This window comes from Ictidomys tridecemlineatus, chromosome 7, assembly GCF_052094955.1.
Source record: "Ictidomys tridecemlineatus isolate mIctTri1 chromosome 7, mIctTri1.hap1, whole genome shotgun sequence".
In the NCBI taxonomy this organism is placed as follows: Eukaryota; Metazoa; Chordata; class Mammalia; order Rodentia; family Sciuridae; genus Ictidomys; species Ictidomys tridecemlineatus.
The window spans coordinates 148,849,846-148,858,677 of NC_135483.1; positions in this window are offsets into that span (position 1 = coordinate 148,849,846).

The following is an 8,832-nucleotide window of genomic DNA, read 5'->3' on the forward strand; positions in this document are numbered from 1 at the left end:
CCCTAGGATCTCGAGCGGCGCCTGCGTCCCCTCCTGGCCTCTCGCAGCAGGGGATACGTCCCAGCTCCACGCATTCCAGGGGCAGGAGGCCGGAGATGCAGGGCACTGAGGGTATTTGGATATCGTGGGGCTCAGAGGGCCAAGGAGCGGAGAGCTGAGAGCTATAGGGAACGTTCCCTCTCAGGCCCACTATCTGGAAGGTTCTTGGGAGCCAGAGAAGGATGATGCTGGTAAGGACTAGATAGCTGGCCCAGAGTGGGCTTTGCTCCTTCGCCTCCAGGGAGGCGCTTGGGCTCCCGACTCCCAAGTCCCGGCCAGAGGCTAGAGCTACCCCAGCTCGACAGGCAGGCGGCGGGGGAGAGCCAGGAGCAAAAGAGACGCTATTAAAATGCCTCGCCATAGCCCCGAGCGCAAAACCCGTCCTCCCCAAATCTCCTGGGCTTGCGGCATAATCTTAATTAAGATAATTGATTCATATTGCACCTGCGAGAACGGAAAAAAAAATTGATTCCAACCCCCAACCCCACAAATTGCTTAGAGCTATTGGATGGAGCACGACGCGGCTGTGATTTGGAGAGTGATTTAGTGCTGGGCTTCCCCAGCTCCGCCTGCTTGGGCCCTTTTATTTATTATTTACGTCCTCTCTTTCCCACCAGGGCCTTGGTGGCTTCCCTCCTGGTGTCCGGAGACCTCTAAGGGACTTCATCTCTGCTTCCCTGTCAGAATCCAGGGGTTTTCCTTAAACCGTTCAACACACAGAATCAACAACATTCAATAATCACAGACGGAGCAAGCAGACATGGGTCTGGAGCACGATTGTCTAAGGCCCTGTGCGTCAGAAAGTCTGTGTATGCAAATGTATGTTCGCCTGTGATTGTAATTGAGTGTAAAAGTGTGTGAATCTGTGAGTATAATCCAGTGTCAAATTGTGTGTGAATGTGAACGTGGGTGTATGTGAATATATACACGTGATTGTTAGTGTGTATGTGAGCATTTGAGCGGGTTAATGCTATATTAGTGACTATATTTGTATTTGTGGGAACGTGTATAAGTGTGTGGGTTTAAGTGTGCACGAGTAAATGTGTGCTCAAGGCCATACCTACTCACCAGTGAGGAACGTGAACAGAGGGCCCGCACCTGTTTCTCGGGAAATGAGAAACAGCTTGTGGTCCAAAGGGGACTTGCCAAGCACCCAAAGTTTGCCAGCCTTTGCCTTAACAGGGGGAAAAAAAAACTAAGCAAACAAAAATCCCCCGTAGTTGGGCAGGTTCAGGAGTCAAGTCACACTGACGGAGTCTGGGTGTCCCCTGAACAATAACTATTACCATGGGCTGGGAAAGAAAACCTGGACAAGTTCCTAAAGGCACGAGAAGAACGCAGGCAAGCCACGCTTAGAGCAGCTTGGAGGGCAAATGACTTCCTGAAAGAATCAGCACCGTGGACAATTCCCACACGCTGGCCCTGAAATTCGTCCTATTGAGAAGGAGCAACAACTCCCCTTTGGGCAGTCTTTCGCTTTTTCCAGTTCACTTTCTTTCGCTAAACCATTGGTCAATATGCCCGAATTTTTGGTCAGAGAGCCCTGTAAGTCTGTATCTAATTAGCCACTTTATCAGAATAAGTTTCCCATAACACTAGATATCTGGTTTTAGGGGCTTGAGTTAAGCTATAATTAAAGCTGATGAAGTCTGAAACAAAGAAATCACAAACTGAACAATTTTTAAAAATGTCATTATAACATTTGTGCTCATTTGCTATAAAGCTCTAAAAGTGAAATAAATCTATTTTTGCTATCCATAGAAATAGCAAAATATCTCTAGAATGATTTTTTTAAATTTTGCTTTTGTTTTATGGAGTATACATTAATACAAATCTTTCCCTATCACTATCATTCTATCACCTCTCTAGTTATTTTATATTATAAATACTTTCTTTTAAGTTAATGGGGAAAATAAACTTACAGAAGCTAAATGTCATTATTTCCTCAGTGAAACACAATTATCTAAATCATGCCAAATTTAAATATTGTATATTAGTACACATGACTTACCCAGAATACACAGGAAGTCTAGTAGAGATCTGACTCTAAGAAGAGCAAATACCTTTAGAAATTTAAATATCTTATAAATATATTCCATATCCCCCAACACACACACACACACACACAATTTATGTAATTTTCAAAATGTCATCATTAGCAAACAAAATTCTTAGATTATTCAGACTTCACTGTAATGGAAAATATAATTATTTTTGATTCAAGAATTCACCCCTAGAGTCTCACCTTCTTTAAATAAAATGTTTTCTTTCCTTTTAACAAATGCATTTCTACTTGAATTAAATATTGATAATTTGACCTTTTATGTCTTTAACTAATCAAAGTGGGAAAATTCCAAATGTAGATCTTGGAGTTTGGCCCTGGTGGGTCTTTCCGCTTGAGTAGGCACTGAGATTAAAGGAGTTGAACTTCCTCTTTCACTGCTTTCTCCTTGCACTAATTGCTTATGCAAAAAATGCAGATTTGTATTAATTAGTAACTCCACTGATTAGTTCTGTGGTATTTTCACATAATAAATCATGCTGCAGACATGAATTTTGGCACATCACCCAGTGGTGGCTCAGGCTGCAATACAGATTTCATATTAAAATAAAATCTCTGACTAAATCTACCTTTCCAATGCAGGTACCATGAGCAGCCACCTGCTGGGAGCACCTGCCATGGGAAATTATTTTTAGTCAGTGACAAGTTGCTTTGGGGCCTAAACAGAACAATCTGATTATGAGGTTAGGTTCTAATAATAAATAAACAGATAAATAGTTAAACACATACATATATACTTGACATAAATGTGCCTAAGCTTACTCATTTTGTAGACAAAAATGTTATAACAGAGAATCTGTTTGTAATAAGACTAGATATTTAAAAACAACTTCCCAATTTGTTGATAAACACCATTGTCTATTTTCTTTCTGTGATATTTTTACTCCTGATATTCTGAGACTCATAACTCAAACTCACTGGTTTATCCTGTCCCTGTACACTCAAGCTAGTTCTAAAAAATAAAAGGTCCATAAAAGCTGGAGGAAGAGAAATATAAATGTCAGAAGCCATCACAGAGGGAACTGGCTACTCCTGCCATCTTAGCAAAGGATGAGAAGCTGTGAACCAGGCATTCACAGTTGCCTGGTGTCAGGCAAATTCTCCTCTCCCCACTGGTTTCTGTGTGAGCATCTACACAACTCCTTTCCTTTCCCTTGAAAGCTGTTTAATTTGATGAGGCAGATTACAACCAGTGTTGCCAAGATTATGAATTGAACCCAGGTGTTTTCTGTGCTCCCCAACTGTTTACATGCCCTTGTAAATCCTACTATTGGTGACACTGTCCCAAGACCTCTCAGGTGCTCTCAACTCCTTTATGCTCTTTCTCTTCCCTGCCCATTTACCTGTTGCAAGGAACCCACAAATTCATGCATTTTAAGAGGTTGGGATAGGGTGGAAGAGGGTGATGTTTGATCTGGTGTCTCTATCTGGAGTGCTTGCACAGAGCACAAAGAAAAAAAGAATAAACATGTAATATTGACATTCAACATGATGAAGGCTAAAGGAGATATATTTTTTGGTGGAAGTTGGGGCATGATACTCCATTCTAGTGTTACAAAGGTCACAACCTCTGTCTACCTTCAAGACCTGTCTTTGGGTGACTAAGAATGTGGTTGGGGTGATGATAGGTAGCCTTTTAGGGAGGTTCTCTTCCCACCCTTCTCTCTCCCTAATCTTTCAGATGATTTGATGGTGAAAGGGAATGTTTATGCATTTTGTGATCCTTTAATTAATTTATCTTAGAGGTGGAGGGTGGAGATTTTTCTTTTTTCTTTTTTTTTTCTTTCTTCTTCTTCTTCTTTTTTTTTTGGGGGGGGGTGTGGGGGGTACTGGGAATTGAACTCAGGAGCACTCGATCACTGTTCCACATCCCCAGCCTTTCCAGCCCTATTTTGTATTTTAGAGACAGAGTCTCACTGAGCCACTTAGTGCTTGCTGAGCCTTGCTGAGGCTGTCTTTGAACTCCTCCTGTCTCAGCCTCCTGAGCTGCTAGGATTATAGGCATGTGCCATTGTGCCCCTAGCAAGGTGGAGACTTTTTTAAGGAAAACATTTTCCAAAAGTTGAAAAAAGAGATTATAGTTCAAATCAGTTAAGTTGAATATGCTTTTCTCTCTCCTTTGAATTGATTCCTGAATCCTATTTTTTAGGGCTTCACATGGACAAGTTTGATGATCTCTGATGAGAAAAAATAGCCTAGATTTTCATACTTGCCCACAATGCAGGAATATAGTAGTTACATAGAAAGCCAGGGTTGATTTCTATTATGGTTCCGTTCTTTTCTGTCTAGAATTTGTCTTCTCAGTCACCTCCTTTTATAAACAGTTGCTTCACTAGGTTGCAAGTAACTCAGCAAATCTGTATTGCATGCTTCTATGTGCCAGGCACTGTGCTGCTAGTTGTTAGGAGCACAGGAGCAAATATGGACATTAGATCTTGCTTTCTTAAAGCTTTCCATCTAGTGTGAGAAAGATTTAATAAGGTTCACTCTCTACTGAGAGTATACCCACCCAAATTGAAGCAAATGCAGAAAAGAAAAACAAACTCACCAGTACACAAAAGCAGAGAAGAAAGAAACCTGGCCAAGACTGCTGGCAGTAGAGCTTTAAGGAAAGGGGAGGGGTATTACCCAGGTGAAGGGGGCTGAGCTGGGGTGCAAAACACACTGTAAAGGCTTTGAGCCAGAGGAGTCTAGGGAGTTTGAGAACCTGATACTCGCCCAGTATAGCATTAGGAAGAGGAAGGATAATGGGAAGAGAAGAGATGACCAGGGAAGACAGGGACCTGCTTCCCACTGAAGAGATTTGAGCTATTGAACTGGGTGTGGCTGAGACTTTGGAAAGATTTATATTTTTATAAAAGTTTTTTTTTTTTAACCCAAGTGTAGAAAACTGATTACAGGGCTGGTTTGGGGAAGCTACTGCAGTAGCAAGAGGTGGTGGTACTTGGACTGAGCTGGTTGTAGAGGAGATGGACAAAGTTAGAGAATGTAGTTCTGAGATATTTAGAAAGATGACCCTGAAAGCACAGTTTAATTTTGTACAAGTTACCCAAATGGCCTTCCAAAAATCTATGATTATCTATAATCTTGGGAGAATGTTATTATTTCCTCAGAAATCACATACCAAATTTTATTTAGATCACCAATAATTACCCACAACATAACTACTTTGCACAATAGGAAATAACAACAGCAACAGCACACATCTATATAAGACATTCTAGGAACACTGAATTAACAGTTATGATTATCTCATTTGAAAGTTGAAAAAAATTAGGTTTATACCAGTAAAGTAACATGCCCAATGCCACCTAGCTAATCTGTGCAGAGGTATACTCTGCTAGACTCCAAAGCTTCTGTCTTTGAGGTTTTATGTCAGACCAGGGAAAGGATCTGACCAGGATTTACTGACAAGTTATGTTTTGTAAAAATCATTTTGTTTGTTTCTAAGAAATAGTTTAAGCTTGATGTTTTGTGGTCATTAATCTAAAAATACACACAACTGTGATATCAGTTGCCGAGTCTTTCTGAAAATAAAAATGGGGAAATGGTAATGGGAAAGTGAGTCAATTACATCTGTTCGTGTTTTGTAGTAAATTAGTTTAATTGTTGAGAAATTATCATGTTGGATGATACAACACAGTAAATTATTCTACATTATAACCTTTTTACTAAAAGTTCATTATTCAAGAATTTACTGAACCCAGCTATCTGGAAGATGAAGGATCACAAATTCTAGGCCACCCTAGGCAACTTAGCAAGACCTTGTCTCAAAATAAATGTTAAAAAGGATCAGGATGTAGCTCAGTGGTAGTGGGCCTCTGGCTTCAATCTCTAGTACCAGAAAAGAAAAAAAAAATTACTCAAACTTGTTATTCTGGTAGGGTTCAGATTGTTTTGGCTCTGGTCATATCTGATTCAAAATAAAAAATATTCAATTAGTATGGCCTTTAATAAGGAACTGAATATTTTTGGTTTTTTTTAGTAAAATAAATCTTATTTAATTACAACCCAACACTTATTAAAAGGCATATTTGTTGCCTAAAAGCTTACAAAGGAACATTTTTTTTCACCTGGGATGGGGAAAGGGAAAGACTCTTATCAGTATTATTAGTTTATTGCTTATCTTCTTCGTTTTTAAACATGTGAAACATGGGAAATAAGCAATAATACATGCATTTAAATATGGGTAGTTGATTAACAGGTGTGTCAAATACATAGTTTTGGGGGGTATTTTATATACAGGGGATTAAACTCAGGGGCACTCAACCATTGAGCCACATCTCCAGCCCTATTTTGTATTTTTTTTTTTTTTTTTTTTTTTTTTTTAGAGACAGGGTCTTACTGAGTTGCTTAGTGCCTTGCTTTTGCTGAGGCTTGCTTTCAGCACCCTCCTGCCTCATCCTCTGAAGCAACTGGGATTACAGTTGTGCGCCACAGCACCCAGCTCAAATAAATCATTTTAAAAGAAGAAAACTAAAGCTTATCTTTACTGCTCTGAAGATAGTCATTTTCAGTTTTATGGAAACCATTTTGTAAAAGTTGTCTGTCTCAGAAAGTCCACTGAATGTGACCTTCGGGGTCATATTGTACCTTAAGTACCAGTTTATCTTAGTTCACATGTAGACCTATATACATCAGGCCCCCTTCATCCACTTTCTCTCCACACATTTATGGTATATATGTCATTTTGGATCTTTTCACATTCATTCCATGATCTTTTCAGGAAAGGCTAATCTTTCAATACATGTATAACTTTTATTCTTAAATATTTGAATAAACCACCACTTCAGAAAAAGTTTTGCTTAACTACAGTATATACTATATGAGGAATTACTGTTTTTTCACATTCATGATTGAGCTAAAAAATTATTTCTGTATTCAATGTAGTAAAATTCTTTCATTGGAAATAAACATATTTTACATGTATATTTTTCTATATAAGGATTAAAATATTTATTAGCATGGATTAACCCATGCTAATAAATATTTTGAATGAATATTAAGATTAAAATTTGGTAGTTGTGGCTATTTTAACTTATTTGGATTATATGAGTATACACAAACTACTGCATATAATCAAACATCAATATTAGTACACAAAGGAAAAGAGTCCTACAGACCATTAATTTTGAAGTCCTGTGAAATTAAGTATACCAGGGAACATAAAAACAGAGAAGGAACACAAGAGAATGCTGCAAATGCAGCCCAGCCCTGCAGAAGAATTAAGTTGACCATAGATGGATGGGAAATAATAAATATTTGTGCTTTAATCCACTAGTTTTCAGGTGGTTTACCAAGAACAATAGATACATGATATGTTATTATTTTTTAAAAATCATTTTTCCAGATTGCTTTGAGAGTTTGATGTTTGATTAATTTAAAAAATCTTTACAAGTGAGACTTTTTATCAATATCCTATACATACAGTGTTTCAACAAGTTTAACATGAACTACGCCTCACAGTAAACATTAAACTGGGATTCATCTGTTGGGGATTACATTAAATACTATAGAAAAGTTTATCTCATTTAAACTTCAAAACAGTTCTATGAATAGGTATTGCTGCTATCTTTGTCATTACACAGAGAAGGAATAAGTTACTTGTCCAAAGTTACATATCTAGAAGAGTGTGGAGCATTTTTAACTTTTTACTTTTATTCTATTTAGATGAAGTGACTACCAATCTAATTAAGAGTGAAGACTAATATGCATATTGGGAAACTGTAATGCACTATATTCTGGATCCTCCTTCCTTTCCTCTTTACAATCCTGTACTTTCATTCAGACATACACAGTCACACAAAATACATGCTGTACTTTTCATCTTTAGTTGACACTATGGATTCGTTCACTCAACACCCATACTAACATTCTTGCATGCTTTACTAGAATGTATAGGCTGGAAAACTAAAACAAAGAAATTAATACAAAACATCTCCTATGCTCCCTAGATATGGCATACATTTTGCAATCAGATGTGTTATACTTTAGTTTAGAACCAGTTTACATGGGGGAGTGATAGAACAGATTTATTTCGCTGGCTCAGGTATGCTTACAAAGTACTGAAGCCAGAATGTGTGGTGCTGGCTTTCTCATATGTCAGTTCCTTGACTCTAGCAAAGGCAGATACTTTCTTAACAACCTAGTTTTGTGATATGGTTTTAGATACTACCATACCTGGAATCTCAGTCTAAAGCCTGTTTCTTCAAGTCTTCTAATGTTTCTTTGAATTACCTATACCTATCATGAAATATATTTGTATGGATTTCAGATGGAGTTATATAGTCTGCAATTAAGAATTTTTTCCTGTTTGGTAATTGGGACCAGAAGTGCTATAGGTAACAGAACAGTAAGAACATGGGAATATATGATCAACTGATTAAGGAAATGAATTAGGTTCAAAAGTGTTAAAGGAGAAGTTACTATTAATCTATGGCACCCAGCAACTAGTTGATTAATTTATCACCCATGGTTCTATAGGACAAAGTGCCATACTGAGTGGCTACTGCGATGGGCAAGGACTATGTAAGGAACATAGAGGTGGGCTACCGGCTTTCAACTACTCAGAATTAACTTCAGGTAAATACACATCTCACTCAAGCACGATTAAAAAAAAGAAAGAAAAGAAAAAATCCTGGGAAATGTTTATAAATTCTCTAAAGTAAATTCTAATCATTTTATAGAACTGATGTAGTCTGTTACCAAACAGGTGGTTGAATTACAGAGAA